General features: G+C 50.1%; 1 protein-coding gene across 2 annotated transcripts in view; it reads right to left on the reverse strand.

The window, feature by feature from the left end:
• The window catches only part of nckipsd (NCK interacting protein with SH3 domain), a 429,686-nt gene that overhangs the window by 127,369 nt on the left and 285,763 nt on the right, over positions 1–16,554 (reverse strand). The window lies entirely within an intron of this gene.

Below are 16,554 nucleotides of genomic sequence, written 5' to 3' on the forward strand. Positions count from 1 at the left end.
AGCCCCCTCCTCCAAGTCATTGATAAAAATCACAAACAGCAGAGGACCCAGCACTGATCCTGTGGTATACCGCTGGTAACTGGTCTCCAGTCTGAAAATTTTCCATCCACCACCACCCTCTGTCTTCTATGTGATAGCCAGTTACTTATCCAATTGACCAAATTTCCCTCTATCCCACACCTCCTTACTTTCTTCATGAGCCGACCATGGGGAATCTTATCAAACGCCTTACTAATATCCATGTATATGACATCAACTGCTCTACCTTCATCTACACACTTAGTTACCTCCTCAAAGAATTCAATCAAATTTGTGAGGCAAGACCGACCCTTCACAAATCCGTGTTGACTATCCCGGATTAAGCTGCATCTTTCCAAATGGTCATAAATCCTATCCTTCAGGACCTTTTCCATTATCTTCCCGACCACCGAAGTAAGACTAACTGGCCTATGATTACTAGGGTCATTCCTATTCCCTTTCTTTCTTGAACAGAGGAACAACATTCACCACTCTCCAGTCCTCTGGCACTATCCCCGTGGACAGCGAGCACCCAAAGATCAAAGCCAAAGGCTCTGCAATCTCATCCCTTGCCTCCCAAAGAATCCTTGGGTATATCCCATCTGGCCCAGGGGACTTGTCGACCCTCAGGTTTTTCAAAATTGCTAATACATCCTTCCCCAGAACATCTACTTCCTCCAGCCTACCTGCCTGAATCACACTCTTATCCTCAAAAATATGACCCCTCTCCTTTGTGAACACTGAAGAAAAGTATTCGTTCAATGCCTCCTATTTTTTCTGACTCCATGCACAAGTTCCCACTGCTGCCCTTGACCGGCCCTATCCACACCCTGGTCATTCTTTCATTTCTCACATAAGAGTAATGATGACCATTTACATTCAGTACGAAGTCTTACAACACCAGGTTAAAGTCCAACAGGTTTGTTTCGATGTCACTAGCTTTCGGAGCGCTGCTCCTTCCTCAGGTGAATGAAGAGGTCTGTTCCAGAAACACATATATAGACAAATTCAAAGATGCCAAACAATGCTAGGAATGCGAGCATTAGCAGGTGATTAAATCTTTCCAGATCCAGAGATGGGGTAACCCCAGGTTAAAGAGGTGTGAATTGTCTCAAGCCAGGACAGTTGGTAGGATTTTGCAGGCCAGATGGTGGGGGATGAATGTAATGCGACATGAATCCCAGGTCCCGGTTGAGGCCGCACTCATGTGTGCGGAACTTGGCTATAAGTTTCTGCTCGGCGATTCTGCGTTGTCGCGGGTCCTGAAGGCTGCCTTGGAGAACGCTTACCCGGAGATCAGAGGCTGAATGCCCTTGACTGCTGAAGTGTTCCCCGACTGGAAGGGAACACTTGGTGATTGTTGCGCGATGTCCGTTCATTCGTTGTCGCAGCGTCTGCATGGTCTCGCCAATGTACCACGCTTCGGGACATCCTTTCCTGCAGCGTATGAGGTAGACAACGTTGGCCGAGTCGCACGAGTATGTACCGCGTACCTGGTGGGTGGTGTTCTCACGTGTAATAGTGGTATCCATGTCGATGATCTGGCACGTCTTGCAGAGATTGCCATGACAGGGTTGTGTGGTGTCGTGGTCACTGTTCTGAAGACTGGGTAGTTTGCTGCAAACAATGGTTCGTTTGAGGTTGCGCGGTTGTTTGAAGGCAAGTAGTGGGGGTGTGGGGATGACCTTGGCAAGATGTTCATCGTCATCAATGACGTGTTGAAGGCTGTGAAGAAGATGACGTAGTTTCTCCACTCCGGGGAAGTACTGGACGACGAAGGGTATTCTGTCGGTTGTGTCCCATGTTTGTCTTCTGAGGAGGTCGGTCCGGTTTTTCGCTGTGGCGCGTTGGAACTGTCGATCGATGAGTCGAGTGCCATATCCCGTTCGTACGAGGGCATCTTTCAACGTCTGTAGATGTCTGTTACGCTCCTCCTCGTCTGAGCAGATCCTGTGTATACAGAGCGCTTGTCCATAGGGGATGGCTTCTTTAATGTGTTTAGGGTGGAAGCTGGAGAAGTGGAGCATCATGAGGTTATCCGTGGGTTTGCGGTAAAGCGAAGTGCTGAGGTGATGTTATACACCTTCAACCGATGTTATACACCAGATACATCGATGACATTTTTTTCCTTTGGACCCACGGCGAAGAATCACTGAAACGACTACACAATGACATTAATAAGTTCCATCCAACCATCAGACTCACCATGGACTACTCTCCAAAATCAGTTGCATTCTTGGACACATTCGTCTCCATCAAGGACGGTCACCTCAGCACTTCGCTTTACCGCAAACCCACGGATAACCTCATGATGCTCCACTTCTCCAGCTTCCATCCTAAACACATTAAAGAAGCCATCCCCTATGGACAAGCGCTCTGTATACACAGGATCTGCTCAGACGAGGAGGAGCGTAACAGACATCTACAGACGTTGAAAGATGCCCTCGTACGAACGGGATATGGCACTCGACTCATCGATCGACAGTTCCAACGCGCCACACCGAAAAACCGGACCGACCTCCTCAGAAGACAAACATGGGACACAACCGACAGAATACCCTTCGTCGTCCAGTACTTCCCCGGAGCGGAGAAACTACGTCATCTTCTTCACAGCCTTCAACACGTCATTGATGACGATGAACATCTTGCCAAGGTCATCCCCACACCCCCACTACTTGCCTTCAAACAACCGCGCAACCTCAAACGAACCATTGTTTGCAGCAAACTACCCAGTCTTCAGAAGTGACCACGACACCACACAACCCTGTCATGGCAATCTCTGCAAGACGTGCCAGATCATCGACATGGATACCACTATTACACGTGAGAACACCACCCACCAGGTACGCGGTACATACTCGTGCGACTCGGCCAACGTTGTCTACCTCATACGCTGCAGGAAAGGATGTCCCGAAGCGTGGTACATTGGCGAGACCATGCAGACGCTGCGACAACGAATGAACGGACATCGCGCAACAATCACCAGGCAGGAATGTTCCCTTCCAGTCGGGGAACACTTCAGCAGTCAAGGGCATTCAGCCTCTGATCTCCGGGTAAGCGTTCTCCAAGACGGCCTTCAGGACCCGCGACAACGCAGAATCGCCGAGCAGAAACTTATAGCCAAGTTCCGCACACATGAGTGCGGCCTCAACCGGGACCTGGGATTCATGTCACATTACATTCATCCCCCACCATCTGGCCTGTGAAATCCTACCAACTGTCCTGGCTTGAGACAATTCACACGTCTTTAACCTGGGGTTACCCCATCTCTGGATCTGGAAAGATTTAATCACCTGCTAATGCTCGCATTCCGAGCATTGTTTGGTATCTTTGAATTTGTCTATATATGTGTTTCTGGAACAGACCTCTTCATTCACCTGAGGAAGAAGCAGCGCTCCGAAAGCTAGTGACATCGAAACAAACCTGTTGGACTTTAACCTGGTGTTGTAAGACTTCGTACTGTGCTCACCCCAGTCCAACGCCGGCATCTCCACATCATTTACATTCAGGTTCATCAATGGGGGTTGCACTAGAGAGGTAACTGCTCAGAGGGGTGCCCAGGTTAATGAGCGCTCATCGTGAGGTGCGCCCTTGTCGATGAGGTGTGTCTAATATATGTTTGCAAGCTATCTGCCTCCACACCCTGTGTTTTGGGCTTTCCTCCAGTGCCTGTCCAAAAGGATAGATGAATGTTAGCAGATATTTACTACGGGTGGACATTAGGTGAGCACAGCTATGATACTCAAATACCTGCTAACATCCTCTCACAGTGAATGTGTTTGAGATAAGGCAGCCCGTTAGAGGGCGAAGATTTTCATTTACACCACAGCAAAGTATAGGGTGCAGTCAGGAAGAGCAAACTGGTCCACAGAATCAACCTCATCTATGTGTTAACTGGCATACTGTCAAGCAGATGACAGAATTAAATGCATGTAGAAGATCAACCACAATCTTACTGAATGATAGAGTGGGTGTGAAGAGACATTTGTTTGGTTATGTTCAAAGCGTGCTGTGCAAAGAAGGACTGTCCATTCGTGAGGCACTGGCACCATTGCTCGGGAAAGAGGGAGCTGTTCAGCTGGGATGGGCTCCACCTAAACCAGGCTGGGATGTGTCCATTGTGAATCATATAACTTGGGCTGGCGCCAGGTTGTGGGGTGGGGAGGAGGGCAGGGAATGGAAAAGAGGAGGAGGTCTGTGAAAGAGAATCCAAAGAGCAAAGTCGAGACAATAGAACAATGCAGCAATCTGGGTGAAGACAAACAGAGTGAGACAGAGAGTTTAACAGTGATAGTGCTTCAGCTAGTAAAGTCCAGTCGGAGAAATGAAATTAAAGTTTCTTTATCTGAATGCGTGATGCAATTGCAGTAAGATAGGGGCAGACCTCATTACAGAGACATGGTTAAAAGGTGACTAAGGTTAGGAAATACATATTCCAGGATACGCAACATTCCAAAAAGGCAAGACAGAATGGCAAAGGAGGAGGAAGCCTTGATGGCAAAGGATGCCATAAGGACAGTAGTGAGAAAGGATATTGACTCAGAAGATCAGGAAGTAGAATTAGTATGGGTGGAGATTCAGAGCAACAAGAGTCAGAAATCATTGTTGGAAGTGTTTGGCCTCACTTCCGGTAGCGGCCATGACCTGCTAGGCCACGCGAATGGCAGCTCCCACCGGGATCAGTGTTTCGGGCCGCTAAAAGGAGCGGCGGCAATTGACAGGAGGGACCAGCGCGGGAACGGACGTGGGAGAGCCCCCCCCATGCTGGTGCATGGAGAGGACCAGGAGCGGAGCCAGTAGACGCGCGAACCCGGGGAAGAAGATCGAGAAGGTCCGGGAGGACCAAATGGCGGCCAGAGAAGATCGGGAGGTGTGGGCCCAATGGGCCAGAGAACAACAGGAGCTCCTTAAAAACTGCTTCATGGAGCTGAAAACAGAGATGCTGGTCTCCATGGAAAGAATTGTGGTGACCCAGAAGGCGCAGGAGAAGGAGATCAAGGAGGTGAGGAGGAAGGTGGCGGAGAACGAGGACGAGATCCTGGGCCTGGCGGTGAAAGTGGAGGCGCACGAGGCGCTCCATAAGAGATGGCAGGAGAGGCTGGATGACCTTGAGTGCAGGTCTCAGAGCCACAATCTGCGGATCCTGGGCCTTCCTGAAGGAGCGGAGGGGGCAGACACGAGCACGTACGTGGGCACAATGCTGGGGACGCTGATGGGCGCGGGGGCCTTCCCGCGGCCCGTGGAGCTGGATAGGGCGCACAGGGTTCTCGCCAGAAAGCTGAGGGTAAACGAGCCACGAGGGCGATGGTGATACGATTTCAGCGCTTGGCAGACCGGGAGTGAGTCCTGCAGGGGGCGAAGAAAGAGCAGAGCAGTAAGTGGGAGAATGGCGAGATCCGAATTTACCAGGACCTGGGAGCTGAGCTGGCGAGGAGGCGTGCAGGTTTTAACCGGGCGAAGGCGGTCCTCCACGGTAAAGGGGTGAAGTTTGGGCTCCTGCACCCGGCGAGACTGTGGGTAACATACCAGGACAGGCACCACTATTTTGATACCCCAGACGAGGCGTGGTCGTTCATCAGGCAGGAGAAGCTGGACCTGAACTAAGGGACTGTTGTATGGGAGTGAAATGTGCAGGTGGGGAGGGACTGAGGGGAGGACGGCGGGTAAAGCATAGGTCTATGGGCATGTCTGCCCTAGTTTGGTTTGGTGGTTTTGTTCTTTGTTTTGCTTGTTTTCCAGGTGTTTTGTTTTCCAGGTGTTCGGTGCTAGGGGGTGGGAAATGCCCGGGACGGGCTGTCCGGCGCACGGGGAGGTCCCAGATGGCGCTTGCCCCTCTACCCTGCGGGGGAAGGGGGTAGGGCGGCCCGATGGAGGCAACAAGTTAAGGATTGGTATATAGAGGCGGGAGCGGCCGGGGTCAGCATGAGTGAGCTGACTCACATAAGCACAATGGGGGGGAAACCAGAGGTAAGCGGATGCTTGGCGGGGGGGTGGGGGGTGCTGCTTTGCTGACTGAAGGGGAGCCAGGTGAGGGGTATGGATGGAGAGTCGGCCGGGGGGGGGGAGCTGGAGGAGGGAGGCGGGGGCACGCGGTTGGTTGAAAAAGGGAGATGGCTAGTCGGCGTTGGGGGTGGGGGTGGGGGGGGGGGGGTGGGGTGGGGGTGGGGTGGGGGTTGACCCCCCCCCCCCCCCCCCCCCGACCAGGCTGATCACGTGGAACGTGAGGGGCCTGAATGGGCCGGTCAAGCGGTCCCACGTGTTCTCGCATTTGAAGGGGTTGAAGACGGACGTGGCCATGTTGCAAGAGACGCACTTAAAGCTCGCGGACCAGACGAGGCTAAGGAAAGGATGGGTGGGACAGGTGTTTCACTCGGGGTTAGACTCAAAGATCAGATTGGCTATTTTGGTCAGTAAACGAGTGGCGTTTGAGGCGGGGAGCATCGTGGCGGACAAGGGGGGCAGGTATATAATGGTGAGTGGCAAGCTGCAGGGGGCCCGGGTGGGGTTAGTGAATGTATATGCCCCGAACTGGGACGATGCGGACTTTATGAGGCGCGTGTTGGGTAGGATCCCGGACTTGGAGATAAGTCACCTGATAATGGGAGGGGACTTTAATACGGTCTTGGATCCGAGCTTGGACCGTTCCAAGTCCAGAACGGGAAAGAGGCCGGCGGCAGCCAGGGCCTTGTGGGAGTTCATGGGCCAGATGGGGGGAGTGGACCCCTGGAGGTTCACGTGGCCAAGGACGAAGGAGTTTTCCTTTTTCTCCCAAGTCCATAAAGTCTATTCGCGAATAGACGTCTTTGTGTTGAGTAGGGCGTTAATCCCAAGGGTGGAGGGGGAAGAATACTCGGCCATTGCAGGACCATGCCCCGCACTGGGTGGACCTGCGACTGGGGGCGGAACAGAACTCTGGCGACTGGATGTGGGGCTGCTGGCGGACGAAGAGGTGTGCGGGCGGATAAGGAGGAGTATTTAGAACTATGTGGGAGTGAATGACACAGGAGAGGTGACGGTGGCAGTGGTTTGGGAGGCTCTGAAGGCGGTCATTAGGAGAGAGTTAATCTCCATTAGGTCCCATAGAGAGAAGAAGGAGAGGGTGGAGAGGGCGAGACTGGTGGGAGAGATACTCAGGGTAGATAGGAGGTACGCAGAGGCCCCAGAGGGGGGGCTGTTGAACGAGCGCCGGAAATGACAGGCGGAGTTTGACTTGCTGTCCACGGGGAAGGCGGAGGCGCAGCTGAGGAAAGCGAAGGGGGCAGTTTATGAGTATGGGGAGAAGGCGAGTAGGATGCTGGCGCACCAGCTGCGCAGGAGGGAGGCGGCCAGAGAGATTGGGGGAGTGTGGGATAGGGAAGGCAACATGGTGCTGAGCCCAGAGAGGGTTAATGAAGTCTTCAGGGAGTTCTACGGAAGGTTATACGAGTCGGAACCCTCCGGGGAGGGGGAAGGGATGAGGCAGTTTATGGACTGGTTGAGGTTCCCAAGGGTGGAAGCAGAGCGGGTGGAGGGACTGGGGGCCCCGATTGAGTTGGAGGAGGTAGTCAGGGGCTGGCAGGCATGCAGACGGGCAAGGCCCCGGGCCCGGATGGCTTCCCCATAGAATTCTATAAGAAGTTCTCGGAGCTGCTGAGCCCGCTCCTGATGAGAACCTTCAATGAGGCAAAGGAGAGAGGAACCCTTCCCCCGACAATGTCGCAGGCATTGATCCCGCCTATCCTGAAGAAGGAGGAGAAGGATCCGCTTCAGTGTGGGTCCTACAGGCCGATATCGCTCCTGAACGTGGATGCCAAGCAGTTGGCAAAAATCCAGGCCACCAGAATAGAGGACTGTGTCCCGGGAGTGATTGGGGAGGACCAGACGGGTTTTGTTAAAGGCAGGCAGCTGAACACGAATGTGAGGAGGCTCCTGAATATTATGATGGGGGGGGGGGGGGGGGGGGCCTTAGACAGGGTGGAGTGGGAGTATCTGTGGGAGGCGCTAGGCAGGTTTGGATTTGGGGAGGGATTTATACGGTGGGTCAAGCTGCTGTATCAGGCCCCTGTAGCGAGTGTGTCCACAAACCGGCTAAGGTCGGAATATTTCAGGCTGCACCGGGGACGAGACAGGGGTGTCCCCTGTCCCTGTTGCTGTTTGCTCTGGCAATTGAGCAGTTAGCCATTGCGCTCAGGACTTCGGGGGATTCGAGGAGGCTGGTGCGCGGAGGGGAGGAGCACCGGGTCTCCCTCTACGCGGATGACCTGCTGTTGTATATTTCGGACCCATTGGAGGGGATGGGGGAGGTCATGCGGATCCTGGGGGACTTTGGGAGGTTCTCGGGGTATAAGTTGAACGTGGGAAAGAGTGAGCTGTTCGTGGTCCACGGTAGGGGTCAGGAGGAGAAACTGAGGGAGCTCCCGCTCAAGGTAGTGGAGAGGAGCTTTCAGTACTTGGGGATACAAGTGGCCAGGAACTGGGATGCCCTGTACAGGCTCAACTTAACCCGGCTAGTGGAGCAGATGGAGGGAGAGTTTAAAAGGTGGGATATGCTCCCGCTTTCCCTGGCGGGACGGGTGCAGACGGTGAAGATGACGGTTCTCCCCAGGTTCCTCTTCGTATTTCAGTGCCTCCCATTTTCATCCCCAAGTCCTTCTTTAAGCAGGTGAATAGGATTGTTACGGGATTTGTGTGGGCGAATAAAACCCCGTGAGTCAAAAGGGTATTCTTGGGGGGAGGACTGGCTCTGCTGAACTTCTGCAGTCACTACTGGGCGGCCAATGTGGCCATGATCAGGAAATGGATGATGGAGGAGGGGGCTGCGTGGGGGCTGTTGGAGGCGGCGTCGTGTAGAGGCACCAGTCTGGGGGCACTTGTTACGGCTCCGCTGCCGTTCTCGCCGGCGCGATACACCACTAGTCCGGTGGTGACGGCGGCACTGAGGATCTGGGGGCAGTGGAGGAGACACAGGGGAGAGGAGGGGGCCTCGGTGCGGACCCCAATACGGAATAACCACAGATTTGCCCGGGTAGGTTGGGTGGGGGGGTACCAAGGCTGGTACAGGGCAGGTATTAGGAGGATGGGGGACCTGTTTATAGACGGGGTCTTCCCCAGCATGCAGGCGCTGGAGCAGAGGTTCGGCCTGCCCCCCGTCGGACATTCCCACGGCTGCCCCCACATAGGATCCAGGATAGGGTGGTGTCTAACGTCTGGGTAGGGGAAGGGAAGGTGTCTGACATATATCAGGAGCTGCAGGAGGTAGAGGAAGCCTCAGTGGGGGAGTTGAAGGATAAGTGGGAGGAGGAGCAGGGCGAAGAGCTGGATGAGGGCCTGTGGGCCGATGCCCTGGGCAGTGTGAACTCCTCCTCATCATGTGCCAGGCTCGGATTAATCCAGTTTAAGAAGGTGCATCGGGCGCATATGACAGCGGCAAGAATGAGTAGGTTTTTTGGGGTGGAGGACAGGTGCCCGAGGTGTGTGGGGAGTCCGGCGAATCATGCCCATATGTTTTGGGCATGCCTGGCTCTTAAAGGATTCTGGCAGGAGTTTGCAAGGGTGATGTCTAGGGTTTTGGACACTCGGGTGTAGGCGAGCCCAGCGGTAGCGATATTTGGGGTTTCGGAGGATCCGGGAGTGCAGGAAGCGAAAGAGGCCGAGGTGTTGGCCTTTGCCTCCCTGGTAGCCCGGAGACGGATCTTGTTAATGTGGAGGGACTCGAAATCCCCGAGTGTGGAGACCTGGGTTAGCGACATGGCGGGGTTCCTCAGCCTGGAGCAAATAAAGTTTGCCTTGAGAGGGTCCTTGATGGGGTTCTCCCAGTGGTGGCAACCTTTCCTTGACTTTCTAGGGGAGCAGTAAGTGTCAGCAGCAGCATCTTGGGGAGAAGGGGGGGTTCAGGTGGGGGGGGGGGGGGGGGGTACTGTTGATATAATGTGAGTTGGGCACGGAGACAAAACCCACCTTGCTCTGTTTAAAAAAAAAAAATTCTGTGTGAGCAGCCCCAAGTCGTGGTCCACATAGGTACCAACGACATAGGTAGGAAAAGGGATAGGGATGTAAGGCAGGAATTCAGGGAGCTAGGGTGGAAACTTAGATCTAGGACAAACAGAGTTATTATCTCTGGGTTGTTACCCGTGCCACGTGATAGCGAGACGAGGAATAGGGAGAGAGAGGAGTTGAACACGTGGCTACAGGGATGGTGCAGGAGGGAGGGTTTCAGGTTTCTGGATAATTGGGGCTCATTCTGGGTTGGTGGGGCCTCTACAAACAGGATGGTCTACACCTGGACCAGAGGGGTAACAATATCCTGGGGGGGAAATTTGCTAATGCTCTTCGGGAGGGTTTAAACTAGTTCAGCAGAGGTTTGGGAACCTGAATTGTAGCTCCACTATACAGGAGGTTGAGAGTAGTGAGGTCATGAGTAAGGTTTCAAAGTTGCAGGAGTGTACCGGCAGGCAGGAAGGTGGTTTAAAGTGTGCCTTCTTCAATGCCAGGAGCATCCGGAATAAGGTGGGTGAACATGCGGCCTGGGTTGGTACCTGGGACTTCGATGTTGTGGTCATTTCGGAGACATGGATAGAGCAGGGACAGGAATGGTTGTTGCAGGTGCCGGGGTTTAGATATTTCAGTAAGCTCAGGGAAGGTGGTAAAAGAGGGGGAGGGGTGGCATTGTTAGTCAAGGACAGTATTACGGTGGCAGAAAGGACGTTTGATGAGAACTCGTCTACTGAGGTAGTATGGGCTGAGGGTAGAAACAAGAAAGGAGGTCACCCTGTTAGGGGTTTTCTATAGGCCTCCGAATAGTTCCAGAGATGTAGAGGAAAGGATTGCAAAGATGATTCTGGATAGGAGCAAAAGCAACAGGGTAGTTGTTATGGGGGACTTTAACTTTCCAAATATTGACTGGAAACGCTATAGTTCTAGTACTTTAGATGGGTCTGTTTTTGTCCAATGTGTGGAGGGTTTCCTGACACAGTATGTAGATAGGCCAATGAGAGGCAAGGCCATATTGGATTTGGTACTGGGTAATGAACCAGGACAGGTGTTAGATTTGGAGGTAGGTGAGCACTTTGGTGATAGTGACCACAATTCAATTAAGTTTACTTTAGTGATGGAAAAGGATAGGTATATACCACAGGGCAAGTGCTATATCTGGGGGAAAAGCAATTATGATGCGATGAGGCAAGACTTAGGAGGCATCGTGTGGAGAGGAAAACTGCAGGGGATGGGCACAATGGAAATGTGGAGCTTGTTAAAGGAACAGCTACTGCGTGTCCTTGATAAGTATGTACCTGTCAGGCAGGGAGGAAGTGGTCGAATGAGGGAACCGTGGTTTACTAAAGCAGTCGAAACACTTGTCAAGAGGAAGAAGGAGGCTTCTGTAAAGATGAGACATGAAGGTTCAGTTAGGGCGCTCGAGAGTTACAAGTTAGCTAGGAAGGACCTAAGGAGAGAGCTAAGAAGAGCCAGGAGGGGACATGAGAAGTCTTTGGCAGGTAGGATCAAGGATACCCCTAAAGCTTTCTATAGATATGTCAGGAATAAACAAATGACTAGGGTAAGAGTAGGGCCAGTCAAGGACAGTAGTGGGAAGTTGTGCTTGGAGTCCGAGGAGATTGGAGAGGTGCTAAATGAATATTTTTCATCAATATTCACACAGGAAAATGACAATGTTGTCGAGGAGAATACTGAGATTCAGGCTGCTAGACTAGAAGGGCTTGAGGTTCATAAGGAGGAGGTGTTAGCAATTCTGGAAAGTGTGAAAATAGATAAGTCCCCTGGGTCGGATAGGATTTATCCTAGGATTCTCTGGGAATCTAGGAAGGAGATTGCCGACCTTTGGCTTTGATCTTTACGTCATCTTTGTCTACAGGAATAGTGCCAGAAGACTGGAGGATAGCAAATGTTGTCCCCTTGTTCAAGAAGGGGAGTAGAGACAACCCCGGTAACTATAGACCAGTGAGCCTTACTTCTGTTGTGGGCAAAACCTTGGTAAGGTTTATAAGAGATAGGATGTATAATCATCTGGAAAGGAATAATTTGATTAGAGATAGTCAACACGGTTTTGTGAAGGTTAGATCGTGTCTCACAAACCTTATTGAGTTCTTTGAGAAGGTGACCAAGCAGGTGGATGAGGGTAAAGCAGTTGATGTGATGTATATGGATTTCAGTAAAGTGTTTGAGAAGGTTCCCCACGGTAGGCTACTGCAGAAAATACGGAGGCATGAGATTCAGGGTGATTTAGCAGTTTGGATCAGAAATTGGCTAGCTGGAAGAAGACAAAGGGTGGTGGTTGATGGGAAATGTTCAGAGTGGAGTCCAGTTACTAGTGGTGTACCACAAGGATCTGTTTTGGGGTCACTGCTATTTGTCATTTTTATAAATTTGACCTGGAGGAGGGCGTAGAAGGATGGGTGAGTAAATTTGCAGATGACACTAAAGTTGGTGGAGTTGTAGACAGTGCGGAAGGATGTTACAAGTTACAGAGGGACATAGATAAGCTGCAGCGCTGGGCTGAAAGGTGGCAAATGGAGTTTAATGCAGAAAAGTGTGAGGTGATTCATTTTGGAAGGAATAACAGGAAGACTGAGTCCTGGGCTAATGGTAAGATTCTTGGCAGTGTGGATGAGCAGAGAGATCTCGGTGTCCATGTACATAGATCCCTGAAAGTTGCCACTCAGGTTGAGAGGGTTGTTAAGAAGGCGTACGGTGCGTTAGCTTTTATTGGTAGAGGGATTGAGTTTCGGAGCCATGAGGTCATGTTGCAGCTGTACAAAACTCTGGTGCGGCCGCATTTGGAGTATTGCGTGCAATTTTGGTCGCCGCATTATAGGAAGGATGTGGAAGCATTGGAAAGGATGCAGAGGAGATTTACCAGTATGTTGCCTGGTATGGAGGGAAGATCTTATGAGGAAAGGCTGAGGGACTTGAGGCTGTTTTGGTTAGAGAGAAGAAGGTTAAGAGGTGACTTAATTGAGGCACACAAGATGATCAGAGGATTGGATAGGGTGGACAGTGAGAGCCTGTTTCCTCGGCTGGTGATGTCTAACACGAGGGCACATAGCTTTAAATTGAGGGGAGATATATACAAGACAGATGCCAGAGGTAGGTTCTTTACTCAGAGAGTAGTAAGGGTGTGGAATGCCCTGCCTGCAACAGTAGTGGACTCGCCAACACTAAGCGCATTCAAATGGTCATTGGATAGACATATGGACGATAAGGGTATAGTGTAGATGGGCTTTAGAGTGGTTTCACAGGTCGGCGCAACATCGAGGGCTGAAGGGCCTGTACTGCGCTGTAATGTTCTATGTTCTATGTTGTGTAAGTAGTTTCATTGTAAGGTTTGGGCTGTGTTTATTGTTATTTTCTATCACAATCTGTATTTCTATTTTTGTTATGTAAAAACGCTCATTGGAAAAACTTTAATAAAACATTTATTAAGAAAGTGTTTGGCCTCCTAACAGTAGTTATACCACACAAAGCAAGAACTTACTGAAGCTGGTAATGAAGGCAATGTAATCATTGTGGGGAGTGGGCATCTTCATACAGACTAGATCAATCAAATTAACAAAGGTGGTCTGGGAGATGAGTTTTTAAGATTGTTTTTCTGACAGTGTCCTGGAACAAAACATTGTGGAACCAACCAAGAATAGAGCAAGAAGCAGGGTTAATTAATACTCTCATAGTAAAAGATTTTAATGGAAAAAAGTGATCATAATACAATTGAATTTTATATAAGTTTAAAAGCAACATATTCCAGTCCCCAACAAGAAGCTGAATCTTAGACAAAGCCAATTATGTAGATATGAGGAGAGGACTGACTAAGATTAGTTTGGTAAATAAAGGAACAGAAAAAGGCAGTAAAAAAAGGAAACATTTAAAGAAGCAATTTAAAATCAACAAAAATACATTCCATTAAAAGACAAATCATGACAGATTTGCCCATGGCTCACTAAAATTTAACAATGATATTAGATTAAAAGAGGAGGCCTATAATGTGGCAAAGAACAGCTGTAAGCCTGAGGATTGGGAGTGTTCTAGAAACCAACAAAGGTTGGTCATAAATAGAATGAGATGAAGTCAACCAGAAATATATAGAACTTTCACAAGTATCTAAAAAGTAGAGTAGCTAACATTGGTCCCCTAGAGTAAGAGACGGGAGAAATATGATGGGGAATGATGACATGGCAGACACTGAACAAATATTTTGTATTGGTCTGAACATATCAGTAGACACAAATGACCAGAAATAGAGGGTAGTCAAGGGGCTAAGAGTGAGGAACTTAAGGTAATTAATATCAGCACAAACAGTACTGGAGTATCCCCAGAATCTGATGGCCAACATCCCAGCTTTCTAAAAGAGATAACTGCAGAGATAGTGGATACACAGGCTTTGAATTTCCAAAATGCCCCAGATTCTGTAATGGTCCCAGTGGACTGGAGATAACAAATATAACCCGACTATTGAAGAAAGGAGAGAGAGGAAACAAGGTCAGTTAGCCAGACACCAGCTGTCTGGAAAATACTATTGTTGAGGAAGTCTTAACAATGCACTAAGAAAATCACAGTATTATCACAGTCAACCTGGTTTTGAAAAAGAGAAATCGTATTTGACAAATTTAAGAGCTTTTTTTGAGGACGTAACAGTACACTGGGATTTCCCAAAGGTATTTGATATGGTGCCATACAAAAGGCCATGGAGTTTGGGACAATACATCAGCAAGGATAGAGGATTGGTTAATAGACAGGAAGCAAAGAGCAGGGATAGCTGGGGCATTTTCAAGTTGAAAAGCTGTGACTAGTGGAGTGTAGCAGGGATCAGTGCTGGGGTCTCGGCTATTTGCCACCAAGGTTACAGATTTAGACAAAGAAACCGAGAGTAACGTATCTAAGTTTGCCGGCAATACAAAGTTCAATAGAAATAAAAGCTGCGGGGAGGATAAAATGAGGTTGCAAAGAGATTTAGATAAGTGAAGTGACCGGGCAACAAGGAGGCAGATGGAATATAATGCGGGAAAGTGCCAGGATTTGACGGAAGGATAAAAAAGCATGAAAACTCGGAGGGAATTAATAATAATAATCTTTATTAGTGTCACAAGTAGGCTTACATTAACACTGCTAAGAAATTACTGTGAAAAGCCCCTAGTCACCACATTCCAGAATAAAGAAATCTTGCTGCAATCGCACGGGGCTTTGGTGAGACCACATCTGGAAAATGGAGCAGCATTGGTCTCCATATTTCAGGAAGGAAATACTTTCATTGGAGGTGGTTCGAGTGAAGGTTGACCTGATTGGTCCCTGGGATGAGGGGGTTGTCCTATGACGAGAGGCTGAGCAAATTGGGTCGATATGTTCTGGAGTTTAGAAGATTGAGAGGTGATCTCATTGAAACATGCAAGATTTAAGGGGTTTGACAGGGTGGATACGGAGATTGTTCCCCTGGTTGGAGAATCTAAAATGGGGCAGAGCCTCAGGATAAAGGGTTAATCACTTAGGGGGAGGGCAGCACGCGGGCACAGTGGTTAACACAGCTGCCTCACGGCGCTGTGGTCCGAGGTTCGATCCCGGCCCTGGGTCACTGGCCGTGTGGAATTTGCACATTCTCCCAGTGTCTGCATGGGTTTCACCCCCCACAACCCAAAGATGTGCAGGTTAGGGGGACTGGTCACGCCAAATTGCCCCTTAATTGGAAAAAATGAATTGGGTACTCTAAATTTAAAAGAAAAATCATTTAGGGTGATGTTGAGGAGATATCATAGATTATCATAGAATTTACAGTGTAGAAGGAGGCCATTCGGCCCATCGAGTCTGCACCGGCTCTTGGAAAGAGCACCCTACCCAAGGTCAACACCTCCACCCTATCCCCATAACCCAGTAACCCCACCCAACACTAAGGGCAATTTTGGACACTAAGGGCAATTTATCATGGCCAATCCACCTAACCTGCAGATCTTTGGACTGTGGGAGGAAACCGGAGCACCCGGAGGAAACCCACGCACACGGGGAGGATGTGCAGACTCCGCACAGACAGTGACCAAAGCCGGAATCGAACCTGGGACCCTGGAGCTGTGAAGCAATTGTGCTCTCCACAATGCTACCGTGCTGCCCTGTTTCTTGACCCAAAGTACATAACAGAGGAATCAGGGGGTGGCACAGTGGCTAGCACTGCTGCCTCACGATGTTGAGGACCCGGTTTCGATCGCAGCCCCGGGTCACTGTCCGTGTGGAATTTGCACATTCTCCCAGTGTCTGCGTGGGTCTCACCCCCACAACTGAAAGATGTGCAAGGTAGGAGGGTTGGCCCTTAATTGAAAAAAAAACCCAAAATATAATAATCAGGAGCAGTGGCCCCTCGAGCCCGATTCAGAATTCAGTAAGATCATGGCTCCCCAGTTCTTGTCTCGCTCAGTCAAACCTGCCTCAGAATCTCATGTGTGTGAAATTCTCTATCCCAGAGAGTTATTGAATATTGCTGAATATTTAAGGCTAGAATAGACAAATAGACAAATAGACAAATAGACTAAGGCTAGAATAGACAATAGACAAAATTTGTCTCTGAGG

Source organism: Scyliorhinus torazame, chromosome 13, assembly GCF_047496885.1.
Source record: "Scyliorhinus torazame isolate Kashiwa2021f chromosome 13, sScyTor2.1, whole genome shotgun sequence".
In the NCBI taxonomy this organism is placed as follows: domain Eukaryota; kingdom Metazoa; phylum Chordata; class Chondrichthyes; order Carcharhiniformes; family Scyliorhinidae; genus Scyliorhinus; species Scyliorhinus torazame.